Source organism: Chlorocebus sabaeus, chromosome X (assembly GCF_047675955.1).
Source record: "Chlorocebus sabaeus isolate Y175 chromosome X, mChlSab1.0.hap1, whole genome shotgun sequence".
In the NCBI taxonomy this organism is placed as follows: Eukaryota; Metazoa; Chordata; class Mammalia; order Primates; family Cercopithecidae; genus Chlorocebus; species Chlorocebus sabaeus.
The window spans coordinates 71,511,670-71,527,100 of NC_132933.1; the positions used below are offsets into that span (position 1 = coordinate 71,511,670).

A 15,431-nucleotide genomic window follows, 5' to 3' on the forward strand; every position below is an offset into this window, starting at 1 on the left:
CTAAGCCTTTCTAAGCCTCTTCATCGCACAGTACCTCTGTTATCCAGCACACTACCAAACAGTGTTCTTTGACATTTATGTTAAATGTCACTTCCATTATATTCATTAATACCTAGAGTTACAAAATGCACAAAAATGCACCTAGGGTTACAAAATGCACAAAATTGTCTTAACAGCAATCACCTAAAAACTACAAGTTTAAATCTATCTATTTCTAACATAAAACTTTTTAATTTAGAAAATGTGAGTGCACCTACTCGCAGACAAGATTTTTTTTTTTTTCTGTGAAGAAAAAACATCATAGGGTCCTGATGTGCTTAAGAATTTACAGATTTCTGAATTATCAAAGAAGCATTACCTATTGTTCAATCTATATTTATTAAGTACATTTTATCATAGTCTAAATATTTAAAACTTTGGAATTTGGCAGCTCTCTAGTAACATAAACATATTTTAACATCTAAAACAGTCAATTTTGTAATATGCTAAATAGAATAGAGCTTGCCATAGAAAACTTAAGAAAATGCCACCATTTTTCAAGACCTTTGGGCATCATGTAAGACACTGCACTGGCAGTTAAATGGAAATTGTTAAAGCACTTTCTATGTGTAGCAAGTCTGAATGTGAATTAAACATTGATTCATCATTTCCTATACCCTACTAATATTCCTTTGATATATGTAGGAGCCACGGTCTGTTTGGAAGTATAAAAAGAAAAGTAACTAGAATTATTCCATTTATGTAACTAATAAAGTGACATATACTGAAAAAAAATCAAACCACTCTTCTGATTTTATAAAGGTTTGTGGTCAACATTACTTGAACATTATCCATAAGGTCTTGATTTGGACATACTGGGGATGTTTGTTACATGGCTGTGGCTGCAGATAAAATATCGAACTCTCTACAGGTGTTCGATACATAAATATACAAATTCAATAAACATATACATGAAAGCTAAAGTATCCATAAGGAAATCCATTCCCAAGATGCTTTGAAAAGCTCAGTGAGTGCATCGGGTAAGGCGTGTGGAAAGGCTCATTGAAAAGCAGAGCTTTAAGGTAATATACACATTCTTGAAATTTCTACTTAAAAACTCAGTTATCTCAGTATTTTACTTGTATATACAGGCCAGTGGATATCTAAGCAAAACTACTGCAGAGGACAATTCTATTTGTGAATGCTAAAAATACATAATCCATACCACTGCAAACTCTGGATACAATCAAAAAAGTATACATAGTGTTGATAATATATTCCAAAAAATAGCTTTAATAAAGATATAAAAGGGATGACTGTTGAAGTGCAACTTAAATCACTTACTCATTGTGTAAGGAAAATGACAAACAAGTTAACTATGAAAACTGAGAACAGGCATCAGATTTATGTTGTTTCATAGCAGTATTTCAAATGATTTTTGAGATTTTTCTTAAGTGTGCTACCATGCAATTCTAATTGAATTGACCTTTCTTCTATATACTTACAACAATATTTTTATGATAACCATGCAACTAATGCTTAATTCCTCATGCAAATTTTGAAAGATATTATTATTAATAAAGGTATATCAAATCTTAAATATTTAATATATTTCTTCTTCTAATATTAATGCCAGATTTATATTATTATAAAAAGAAAATAATTATTATATTGTTATTTCAGACAACAATGAGAGCCAATGTGTGTAATTAAGAAAACAGGAAATTCACATTCACGGTCTTGAATTAATAAAGTTTACTCTATATACTTTTCAAATACATCAAATTTATATTGAGCTTACATTGCATTTTAATTGGATATGTTTGGATGGAAAAATAAAATATATCAATGATGATACCCTTCCTAAATACATCCACAGACTAATCAATTCAAGAATTTACAGTAGTGCGGCACTATTCACAATAGCAAAGACTTGGAAGCAACCCAAATGTCCATCAGTGACAGATCGGATTAAGAAAATGTGGCACATATACACCATGGAATACTATGCAGCCATAAAAAAGGATGAGTTTGTGTCCTTTGTAGGGACATGGATGCAGCTGGAAACCATCATTCTTAGCAAACTATCATAAGAACAGAAAACCAAACACCGCATGTTCTCACTCATAGGTGGGAACTGAACAATGAGATCACTTGGACTCGGGAAGGGGGACATCACATACCGGGCCTATCATGGGGAGGGGGGAGGGGGAGGGATTGCATTGGGAGTTATACCTGATGTAAATGAGGAGTTGATGGGTGCTGACGAGTTGATGGGTGCAGCACAGCAACATGGCACAAGTATACATATGTAACAAACCTGCACGTTATGCACATGTACCCTAGAACTTAAAGTATAATAATAAATAAAAAAATAAAAAAATAAAAAATAAATAAAATTTAAAAATAAAAAATAAAATAAAATAAAATAAAAAAGAATTTACAGTAGACAGCCTATAAACATTATCTACCTATCTTTTCTTCTCTATAGCTAGCCCCACCCCTACCCCAATGCAGGAGATCCAGCTGAGACAATTAATAGCAGAACACTTCAGTAATTCAGGTGCAGTTCACTTTTAAAAGGCAAGTCAAAACCCAAAAATTAAAAAAAGTTATATTATAATTAAAAATCACTTTAAATTTTTTCAATATATTTTGATATCCTATTTCAGAGTTTATTTGACAACTGATTCTTGAAAAGGCATCTCTTACATTCAATCAATTGTAACTTTCAAAAGATTCCCAATCTTGTATTTGGGATATATTTTGTTCATTTGCTCATTTTAAACTTACAATCTGTTTTAATTTTAATTCTTTCGTTTCATGTTCTGAATGCCTTCATATTTTTTTCTGGCTATGAAATTAACATATACATGCTACTAAAAATATAGAAAACTATGGAGAATAATACAAAAGTCAAATAATCTTATCACCTAGATAAAACTGCAATTAACTCTTGGTGTATGCATTGCCAGAATTTTCTATGCACAGATGTCGATACAGGTATAGAAATTATATTTTCTACAAAAATGATCAAGCTATACGTTCTATTATTCAGGCTCCTTATCCCACCCAACAGTGTACCACAGATACAGTTTCATATCTATATATACTGCACGTCTGCATCACTTTAACGACTATAATGTTCTAGCCAATTACGAACTATTAAAGTGGAGTTAAACTTTTAGGCCTTGATTCCTGGATGTTGTACAGAGAAATGAGCAATGAAATGCCTTTCAAATCAAGGACTGAATGATTGAGAAAGATGTATTCAATGACCAGTTACTATAGTTAATTCTTTTGTCCTGGGAGAAATATGCAACTACAGTTACTTCATACTAGTTAAAATAAGCAAAGCTTGAAGAATTTATTTAAAATTCTGTAAAATTTAATCAAAAGGATCCTCACCCAAAAAAAACCTCATGATGCAGATAAACACAAAATTCCTACTCAAACACAATATATAGTAAAAAATTATTTATAACAATATTCTTTTCTTCCTCTATTAGTTTTCCCTTTTTATGTTTTCCCTTTTCAAGATCTCTCTACTACTCTCTTTTAACAATTGTTTACAGACTTACAGCCAGCAAACCCCCAACTTATATTTTTTCTCTATTGATTCTCTCCAGCAAAAACCAACTAAATACCTTTTAACACTAAATTCAGTTCTTGATAAACAATAAATAGCCAATGATAAATTATTGCACTTAACATGCGTCTTTAGATAAAATAAAAATACAAACATGTACTTCCTGGGAGATAATATTTTTAAAACTTTTAGAAGTGAATAGGTTCATAGACAAAATTTATTTCATTAAGCTCTGTTCACTATTCCATATTAAACAATGCAGCCTGAGGGACTCACACAAATAACTTCAATTTTATTTTAGTTCTTTTATGTTTTTCTAAGAGTTAATGCAAGGGAAAGAAAACTACCTTTTAAAGGGAATGGACTTTATTCTGCAATTTTTCTGTGATACTTCTTTATACAGATTGAAACAGCACATACATGCACACACACACACACACACACACACACTCTTACAGGAAAGATGTACTAGATGGTGTGTATATTAACTGGCCTTGGCCTGCTTCTGCCAACTCAATGGCACGTTTTCTCTCAAGCTTTTCACAAACAAGTACAGTGCTTCTTTGATGTTTGATGTGGGATGGTCGTATTCTCCGAGCAAACTCTGCAGGTATCTGCTGTTGAAATACTCCAATCTGTTCAAGAAGCAAATAAAATACAAATTCCACCAATTGACTGCCATCTTTAGAACTTTTACATTTTAGTCAGATGGTCCCAGACCTGGTTCATAGACTGCATATTCCTAATTTACTTTGTTGAAATTTAATCTGTGGTAGGGAGAGAAAATACACATAGCAAATTCCAATTTAATTTCAAATATGTGCTTAAAAAGTAATTAAATATTTATGTTTATCCCACTAGAGCCAATCAGATGAAGAGAAAACACACCACGGAGAAGAAACCTTTGCACCAAAGACAGAAATATTGACCAAGCAGGGTCTACATTTCAGAAAAAGCTATGAAAGAAGAGGGCACTTCATACAATTACTTTCAAAGAATAGGGGAGAAATGGCATACCTTTGTTAAAAGTTTCCTTAAGGAACCCAAATTAAAACTACACAATAAACTCAAAAAATTAAAGAGAAATCATGTTAATGCACAGCTTCATAACACTTGAGTGAAAATGTTCAACTAGATATAGATTTATGACCCATAACTTATATTTACTTTTTTTAAAAAAAAGAATGCTCTGTAATATAAAGACTTTATTGAGGTTTACTTCTTTTGTAAATTTTTACATATTAAAAGGGATATTCTGATGCTCTAAAGATCTGATGACTTTTAGACTCTGAACTCAAGCTGTCAACCTGAAATATGCTAGGAAGATAGGTGACAGCATTAGGCTCAGAAAAAAAAAGACACACACACACACACACACACACACACTAACAAAAATGAAAAACCAGTGTAGAACATTACAATAGCAATTTGTACCTGTGGGGAAAAAAGCACTGAATCTAGAAATTTATGGGGCTTAATAGAGGTTATACTTTAAGGGAGGAGCATATTTATGTAGAAAAATGAGAGCAAGGGGAAGCGGAAGGAAAGGAGATAACCTAAATTTGTACAACAATGAAGTTTTCAAGGATTGTGTGGCTATACCACAGATAAAAGTCTTACCATGTAAAACCCCATGGAACGTGCTCAAACAGAAAGTTAAGTCGTTAGCCCAAAATCTCTATGATAAAATTTTTAAAAATTGTTTTGCTGTTTGACTTAAGAAAGACAAAATAATGCCTGTAAATACTCCCATTCTTGATGTGTATACTTTCCTTGTAATGAAAAATATGCATCAAAATCAAACACTTGGAAAAGGTCTATTTTGTTAGATTGTTTGCATTTATAATTAGGGTAGAGGAATCTATTCTTTATTTATCAGAGTTTACAATAAAATTGCTTTGGGAAAGACAATTATCTTAATTTCTCTCGGTTTTCTGACCTTATAATTCACCTTATAAGACACCTCTCCTAGAAGATGACATAAAAGGATGCCTACAAATTATCAAGTCTAGCACTTGTTCCAAATGTTTGCTGCTAAAACCAGATCTTGCATTTTACGCAGTTCCTGTCAGGAATGTAGGCAGAAGCAACAAATTTTCATATATATTGGTATCAGGGCACTTAGAAATAAATTATAATTTAATAAAAATTAAACATTTGAATTTAAATACAGGACTGACTTTAGTATCAGCACACAAAAATGTCTTTTTTATAATTCACTGTCACTCATTTATTCATTCAAATATATTTATTAGGTACCTGCTCTGTAATTTAACAGGATAAACAAGATCTCTAACATCATGCAGTTTGTATTTTAGTAGGAGAGAAATACACAGTAAAAATAATATATTTTTATAATGATTATTTTTTCATTAAAAATAAAAAAATTAATAAACAAGATAAGCATTAAAATATCAGAGTTATGTGTTCTTCAGAGAATTACAGTCCACTAATATAGAGAATGATTGAGTAGTGAGGGGAAAACTCTCTGAGACAAAATTAAACTAAAACTTGAATGACAAGAATATTCTGGGCATTAAAGGATCATGTAGAACATCCCAGGCAACAAGAATATTATGCAAAGGCTTTAAGGTGGAAATGGGTTGTAATCATTGTGTTGAAGAAACAGACAAAATGACAATATGGCTGAAGTGTAGTAAATGACAGGGAGAATCATATGAGATAAGGCAAGAAAGCGTAGTAGCCAGTTGGTGCAGTGCTTTGTAAACAAGGTAAAAGTTTGGATATTTTTAAGAGGCAAAATATTAGAAAGTTTACATAGGATAGTAATATGATTTGATGTAAACTCCCTTTCTCTGTATTTGTGCATAATATTCTCAATAGAAAGGGATGGTTGGAAATTTTATGGCACACTATTTTAGTTTTAGAGTCTGGATTTTATATCAATCATGTCTCTCCTGGTGAAGGAAACAAAAAGAAAGATTCCTGCCTTTGTTTTTAGCTGTCATCTTTTTCATGTCATATGGACGAATAAAGCTCAACTATTGCCAACAGAAACATGAAAAATAAACAGACACATTTGTTTCTTTTTTTCTATACATATACACAGGTATACTTTTGGCAAGTCCTCACTTGTCTTTCCAGTAATATTGTCCCCAGTGTCCTGATATATCTTCTATCCCAGCCAGCAAATGATCAAAGAACTGCAACAGAACAAAACATGTGTCTAAATATATAGCATGTATGAGGAGCTTGGTCAATTACTATCAAATAAAAAGATACATCGAAGGCATCTTCAATATTGTTGATTTCATCTGATTTGCTTATTTTTTAAACTTAAGCTTTTTTCAGGGTAGTTGTAAAAAGAGGCATCTACATCTGTATGTAAGGATATTGGCAATATCTCTAGTATAAGCATTTAAAATGCTCTATTTAAAATTGAGAATGGCTTGGCATGGTGGCGCACTTCTGTAATCCCAGCACTTTGGAAGGCTGAGACGGGAGGATGGCTTGAACCCAGGAGTTCGAGACCGGCCTGGGCAACATGAGGAGACCCCATGTCTACAAAAAATTTTCACAAAATTAGCTAAGAATGGTGGTGCATGCCTATAGTCTCAGCTACAGGGGAGTCTGAGCTGGGATGGGAGGATTGCATGAGCCCAGGAGGTTGAGGCTGCAGTGAGTAGTGATAGCACCACTGCACTCCAGCCTGGGCAACAGATCCTGTCTCAAGAGTAAATAAATAAATATAAAATTACAAATGTACATATTAATCATAATCATGTGATGGATTTATTCATCTACTGAAGATCTGGGCTTGGTACCATGGAAGAAACAAAACAATTCAACGGCATGGTCTCTGTCTTTGAACCAAATTGGAGAGGCAAGACAAAAAGTAGATAGAGATCAAGTTCAAACTTGGCATGTGTATATGTACAAGTGCAACAAGAAAAGGCAAATAAGGAATTTATAAGAGATTCATGCAAAAGAAGGTTGGATAGATATGGGCCAAGGGTAGGGAAAAGGGAAAAATTGACAAAGGGCTTCAAATATTAACATTAACATAAAACTTTAATGTGCTATAACATCACAGAAGATGCATAACTTATATCTACTCATGAAGAAACAATCAATAAATCCAACTTGAGTTATTTTCTCCAAAACAACTTGCATGCACTCTTCAAAAATGCCAGTGTCACAAAAGGCAATGAAAACTGAAAAATAGTTTTATATTAAAGGTAATTTAAAAATATGACAACTGGATGATCATGGATCAGGAGAAAAATACCATTAAAACTTGGGGAACATTTGCCAAAATTTAAAATGTGAAAATATGTTAGCTAACACCATTTTATCAATTTAACCTTTGTGCATTTGATAGATTGTGATTATGTACTAGAATGGCCTTTTTTGAAAATATTAATGGATTAAGAAATATTAAAGCATGAATAGTCAGGATATCTGCAATTCAGTCTCAAATAATTCAGCAAATGACAATAATATGTACATATGTACAAGACTCTCGCTCTGTTACCCAGGCTGGAGTGCAGTGATGTGATCTCAGCTCACTGCAACATCCTCCTCTCAGGTTCAAGAGACTCTCCTGCTTCAGCCTCCCCAGTAGCTGGTATTACAGGCATGCACCACCACGCCAGGCTAATTTTTGTATTTTAATAGAGAAGGGTTTTCGCCATGTTGATCAGGCTGTTCTCAAATTCCTGGTCTCAAGTAATCCATTCACCTCAGCCTCCCAAAGTGCTGGAATTACAGGCGTGAGCCACAGTGCCCAGCTTGTTTTTGAAATTCTATAGCCTTGATATTAAAAAAAATAATATGTTGGAAAAAATAAAGTTTGATATAGTTCTAAAAATTTGTTAAATAAATTATTTCCTATAATTTATATATGTTTTATATTATAAATGTTTTGCAGCCATTAAAGTCAGTTTTCATATAGCAGGAATAGGACAGTAAAACTGAATTTCCCTCTAATTAACCTAAAGAAGTCATTCAATTATAATAAAAACAACAGATTCCTTTTTACAACTTGAGCAATCAAATATTAATATTTGAGAAAAAGGATATAAAGAGTTGCATTAGCCATGCTTATAAGTACACAGTCTTAGACATATTATTATTAATAAAACTTACAGGTTTTACAAGTAGAAAACCAGTATGTGTACTGAAAATGTGTCCCAGAAAATTATGAACTGTGCCAAAATGATGTTAGAAGCCGAATAGTCTTTGAGTGTTCATCTCTTCTTTGATTAAAATACCCAGCTGTTTTTCAATATCAGTAAGTCAAAGCATATCTTGAAATCACTCTTAATCGTTTACATTTAACACTTTGTTGTTATATTCGGTAATAGCCCACATATTATTATCAACATTTTAAATTCTATTTATATAAAAAGATTAAATAACTGATATAAATTTTACTTTCAAATTTCTATGACCCCTCCTTGCTTCTAATGTAGAAAGAAGGCATTTTCCTTTCAATTCTGGGTACTTCTGAAACTCTACTTCAAAGAGCATATTTTGTAATTTAACTGTTGAAATCTTTATCAATCCTCAATGATGGAGATGGTATTAAAAGCTCAATCAAGCACTAAAATATCCCAAGAAAAAATTCCCAATTACATTTTGGCCACATAGGTCAGTTTATAAGCAATCGCTTTATAATAACAGATAGAAAATAAACTTAGTTATTGAAATAATGTAGCCTAGAATTAAGAATTAGTAAAGAAACCAAAGTGCTCGTAATAAAAATTTGAAGTGTCTTTATAGCAGCATGATTTATAATCCTTTGGGTATATACCCAGTAATGGGATGGCTGGGTCATAAGGTACATCTAGTTCTAGATCCTTGAGGAATCGCCATACTGTTTTCCATAATGGTTGAACTAGTTTACAATCTCACCAACAGTGTAAAAGTGTTCCTATTTCTGCACATCCTCTCCAGCACCTGTTGTTTCTTGACTTTTTAATGATCGCCATTCTAACTGGTGTGAGATGGTATCTCATTGTGGTTTTGATTTGCATTTCTCTGATGGTCAGTGATGATGAGCATTTTTTCATGTATCTGTTGGCTGTATGAATGTCTTCTTTTGAGAAATGTCTGTTCATATCCTTTGCCCACTTTTGGATGGGGTTGTTTTTTCTTGTAAATTTGTTTGAGTTCTTTGTAGGTTCTGGATATTAGCCCTTTGTCAGATGAGTAGATTGCAAAATTTTTCTCCCATTCTGTAGGTTGCCTGTTCACTCTGATGGTAGTTTCTTTTGCTGTGCAGAAGCTCTTTAGTTTAATGAGATCCCATTTGTCAATTTTGGCTTTTGCTGCTGTTGCTTTTGGTGTTTTAGACATGAAGTCCTTGCCCATGCCTATGTCCTGAATGGTACTACCTAGGTGGTCCTCTAGGATTTTTATGGTATTAGGTCTAACATTTAAGTCTCTAATCCATCTTGAATTAATTTTCGTATAAGGAGTAAGGAAAGGATCCAGTTTCAGCTTTCTACTTATGGCTAGCCAATTTTCCCAGCACCATTTATTAAATAGGGAATCCTTTCCCCATTTCTTGTTTCTCTCAGGTTTGTCAAAGATCAGATGGCTGTAGATGTGTGGTATTATTTCTGAGGACTCTGTTCTGTTCCATTGGTCTATATCTCTGTTTTGGTACCAGTACCATGCTGTTTTGGTAACTGTAGCCTTGTAGTATAGTTTGAAGTCAGGTAGCGTGATGCCTCCTATTCACAATAGCAAAGACTTGGAATCAACCCAAATGTCCATCAGTGACAGATTGGATTAAGAAAATGTGGCACATATACACCATGGAATACTATGCAGCCATAAAAAAGGATGAGTTCGTGTCCTTTGTAGGGACATGGATGCAGCTGGAAACCATCATTCTTAGCAAACTATCACAAGAACAGAAAACCAAACACTGCATGTTCTCACTCATAGGTGGAAACTGAACAATGAGATCACTTGGACTTGAGAAGGGGAAAATCACACACCGGGGCCTATCATGGGGGGTGGGGGATTGCATTGGGAGTTATACCTGATGTAAAGGACGAGTTGATGGGTGCTGACGAGTTGATGGCTGCAGCACACCAACATGGCACAAGTATACATATGTAACAAACCTGCACATTATGCACATGTACCCTAGAACTCAAAGTATAATAATAAAAAATAAATAAATAAATAAATAAATAAATAAATAAAATAAATAAAAAAAAATTTGAAGTGAAAACATTCGTAATTCATGACTGTTCAACCTAGATAGGCCCTTGGAGATCATGTCAACAAGCATTTTAATTTACTGATTAGGAAATCAAAGCCACAAAAATGTTAAAAGGTGTCCCCAAGATAATATGGGAAGCTGTATAGTAATAGAGCAAAGGCTAGAATACGGATTCTTGGTGTTCTTACTGCCTCATCATCTAAATTTGTTTCTCAATTTTTCAAATTGCAGATGGATGCAAAATAACAAATACCTATTTGGAAGCTGGATAGTTACGCCTCCTTTTATTAGGAGAAAAACCCAATTATAGTAAGACTAAACATGTAAGGATTAGTTCTGGTCAATGAGATCACCTACATAATATACAGACAGCTTACCTTAAGGAGAATTTGTTCACTAGCCGTTGGAGAGGTCTCTCTTCTTTTCACATCTAGTAAGTGAACGAGAGAATGGACCGTCAGTCCATACAAAATGACAAAGCAAAATCCACATCTCTTTCTTACCAAATTAGTACTTAAATATGTCCCTGGTGTGGGGGGCGTGTGTGTGTGTGTGTGTGTGTGTGTGTGTGTGTGTGTATTGTGTGTTTTAATCTGGAAATGATCAGAATGGAACTTAGAACATTACTATGAATTCCTAATAAGGGAAAAGGAGTCAGGCTGGTGGGATCAGAGGACAGAAAAAAGAAAAAGTAGATCAGCTAGAAGTCTGATTTTCTTCATGGTCCAGAACATATAGCCCTCCTACACAAATAATTCACAATTTTTCTGCACCGAGCTATCACCAGACACCTTGGCTAATAGAAAAATGCAAGTTAGCTCACTGTGACCTTGGCGTTATCATTACAGTATGTAGTCCTCTCTGGCACAAGTACCATTCTATAAAATCTCCAGCAAGCTTTTGTCTCTTTGCTGTCAGCTCCTCTCTTTCTGGTCTTCCCACTGCTTTCTTGCAATATATTTTCCTACTTTCTCTAATAAATCTCCCTTTCTTTACCTACAACTGTATTGGTAAATTCCTTTACCACCCCCATCACCCGTCTCAGATAGTCGCTACCCATGAGAATTATCTTAAAATTCAAAGGGATTGCTCAGCATAAACTAATGCCAAAGGAAAGTGCTGTGATTTTTTTTCTCACAGAGGTCAATGGGAATATATATATATATATATAACAAAAACACTAGGTAGGATAAAATATAAAATAAAAGTTTACCACTATGTTTCAAAAATAGAAGTTATTAAATCACAGAGCCAAAATGCTGTAAGAGATTTTCATTTTAATGTCTGCCAATTTCCTCAGGCATATCATTTTGTCCTTATTATTCATTATATATCAAAATGGGATTACACTCCTAATGGTATGTTACTTTAAATTTTTCTTAAGGATGACGACAAAAGAAGCAAACATTCAATATTAATAGCCATTCATTAAGCTTTACCACAAGATTTATTGAGCATGTATTATGTGCCAGATTCTATATTAGGCACTGGGGTTACAATGGGGAACTAAAGTCGAATGGGTCCACAAGCTTATAAGTCTTATAACGTAGTGTAATGTCTCAGGGAGGTAGCTATTAGTGAAATAATTACATTAATGAGCAAATAAATACAAACTGAGTAAGTGTTCTGAAGGAAATAAAGCAATTTTATGAGAAAGCAATACATTTTAAATTGAAGGTTAAGTAAAGTTTTCTCTAAGGAAGTGACACTTGAGCTAAGATCTGAAGGATGAGTGACATTAACTGCATGAAGGGGAATAAACCATTTTAGGCTGATGGAGTAGGATTGGTAAGGCTTTATGGTAGGAGAAGGAATGACACATTAGAGCAACTAAAATCCTTTTGTGGCTAGGTTGTAGAGTACATGAGGATTATATTATTAACAGAACTGAAGAGATAGGCTGGTTAGACTGCATAAAGCTTATCAGGTCATGTTATTTTTTTATTTACTTTTTTTTTTTTTTTTTAAACATGAGTAGCTCTTTATCAAAACAAGGACTGCATATTGACAAGGGCTGTTGTAAGCATTTTCAGCCAGTAACAGATAGGTGGAATGTGTTGTAAAAAGAAGTATTACAGGTTTTAAATATAAGCGTAATGGACTTGCAGGTAATCTTTTTTTTTTTTTTTTTTTTTTTTGAGACAGAGTCTCGCTCTGTCGCGCAGGCTAGAGCACAGTGGCACAATCTCTGCTCACTGCAGCCTCAGCCTCCCGGGTTCAAGCGATTCTCCTGCCTCAGTTTCCCAAGTAGCTAGGATTACAGGCGCCTGCCACCAAGCCCAGCTAATTTTTGTATTTTTAGTAGAGACAGGGTTTCACCATGTTGGCCAGACTGATCTTGAACTCCTGACCTAGTGATCTGCCCGCCTCAGCTTCCCAAAGTGCTGGGGATTACAGGTGTGAGCCACTGCACCTGGTCACTTGTAGGTAATCTTCTAAAAGATCCTTCTTAATTTTTTTCTCTCCCCCCGTTTTACTTTAGTCAGAAATTTTTCTGATTTCTGTTTGTGAGAGAGTTATAAGTCTTAGAAAACTCTATTGTATAAAGGACAATAATCACCCCTCCCTGCTCTTTCTGTAGGAGACTAGGAGCTGCTACTAAAAGTTTTGATGCCTAAGGTCATCATTGTAAAACAATATTTACAACTTTTTCCTAGGTCTCAAGATATGAATCACAAACCCTGTCCCTTCATAACTTGTTTTAGAAAAATTAATATGTGTTTATTTTCATCTGGGTTTATTCCCTGTATAATTCAGTGTCCATTAATGAAGACAATAGATTTAACACAACAATAGGAAACTGTAGTTATTCCACACTCAAAATTTTGCTATGTATTCTTTTCTACTCTTCTCACATTGTACTTAATAAATTTTATTTTTTATACGTCTTCTTGATTTATGATGCACTAAAACTTTATAATTTAAAAAATTAAAATATTAGCAATAAGTCATTTTCTAACTCCTGGGTTAGAAATCCACGGTTGGCATATTGAGTTGGTTTTATGCTTAAGTTTAACCAGATGTTTTATAGTTGAGTCTCATGACATCACTGATGTTGGAATTTACCCAGGGTGTCCAAGGCCCTCGGGGACCAGTGGGTGCTCCAGGACTCAAAGGTGATGGCTATCCTGGTGTGCCTGTAAGTGGGACATTTTTTTCTTCCCTCCCTCCCTCCTTTTTGAGAGTTGCATACGACAAGGATGCTCACTCCTCCCTTACTATGTCATCTCAGGGACCTCGTGGATTACCAGGACCCCCTGGGCCGATGGGTTTACGTGGAGTGGGAGACACTGGAGCAAAGGTAAGACTTTAAAGTAGGCAACATACTAGCTTCTAAGAGTGTGCCTATAGGTAGGTGACTTTGGTAAAGATAAAATTTTTTTATCAGCTAGAAGAATTGAGGTGTCCGAAATAATTAATAAAGTTATTTGCCCTTATCTATAGACTTCCCAGGGAACTAATCTGAACATGTAGACTAACTTTATGGTATTTACTTTTTACTAAGACTAATGCTTAGCAAAAAGTAAAGAAAGTAGATAAAGTATTTCAGCCTTTGTTTTTAGTTGACGTCTTTTTAATGACATGTGGATGGATAACAGAAATATACAGAAAAATAAAACTGAAATGGTTTGATCAGATTTGTTTCAAAAAGATCACCCTAGCTGCAGTGTTTTAAAAATGTGTTGAAAATAAGCCATAATGAATATGAGAAAAATATTTAGGAGGCCATTTTAGTATCCCAGGTAAGAGATGGTGATACATTGGGCACGAATAATGGCAGAGGAGATATAGAAGAAATTGACTTAGTGACCAAATTAACATAGAGGAAGGCAGTGTCACAGAGATAGCGGTATAAAGATGACGCTAAGATTTCATATTTGAGCAAATGAGTAGGAGGTGGTAAAACTAACCTAGCTGACGTAGATTCAGTGTAGGAATCAAGTTGGCAGAGAAAATCAAAAGTTCAATTTTGGAAATAAAAACTGTAAGATGCCTAAGGTATATACAAGTGAGTATGTCAAAGAGATGGTTATCTATATATGTTAGCATTCAGAGGAGATATTTGGCCTGGAGATATATATTTGTAAGTCGTATGTGTATAGTCAGTAAATAAAGTTGTGTATGGATATGGGTGAGGTCTTCAGGGGGAGGAAAAATTGAAAAGAGGAAAGGATCTAGAGCTAATTCTTAAGGAACTCGAACAGTTAGTGATACAGTAATGAGAACAAGCTTTCAAAAGAGACAGCAAAAGAGGAAGCAGAGAGACAAGAGGAAAATAAGAAAGTGGGTTGTCAAATAAAGATAATATTTCTAGAAGGTAGGAGACTGAGTCATGTGAAATGCTGCTGAGAGCAATACTAAGTGGGAGGCATTTTTGTGTTGTCACAATGGTGCCTACTACTGGCATTTAGAGGGCAGGGGTCAGGAACGCTAAACAACAAAGAATTGTCCTGCCCAAAAAGCCAATATTGACCCCATTAAGAAGCCCCTTGCTATGGTCTCAATGTCTCCTCCAAAAGTTATGTTGAAACTTAGTTTTCACTGTGATGATATTAAGAGGTAGAACCATCAGGAGATAAATAGGTCATGAGGGCTCTGCCCTTATGAATGGACTAATGTCATTATTGTGGGAGGGAGTTTGCTATCACGAGAGTGAAGTTT

General features: G+C 34.3%; 1 protein-coding gene across 2 annotated transcripts in view; it reads right to left on the reverse strand.

Moving 5' to 3' along the window:
* Positions 1-2,709: 2,709 nt before the first annotated feature.
* LOC103232265 (TLR adapter interacting with SLC15A4 on the lysosome-like) overlaps positions 2,710-15,431 on the reverse strand; it is a 103,065-nt gene continuing 90,343 nt past the window's right edge. Inside the window, exons 3-5 of one of the 2 annotated variants that reach the window (XR_497116.3) lie at positions 11,147-11,199; positions 6,662-6,732; positions 2,710-4,203 (exon numbers count right to left, since the gene is read on the reverse strand). The gene's annotated coding sequence lies outside the window, so the exon portion shown is untranslated. Of the gene's footprint in view, positions 4,336-6,661; positions 6,733-11,146; positions 11,200-15,431 lie in introns of both variants that reach the window. The other variant, XR_497115.3, reaches the window with a different exon arrangement.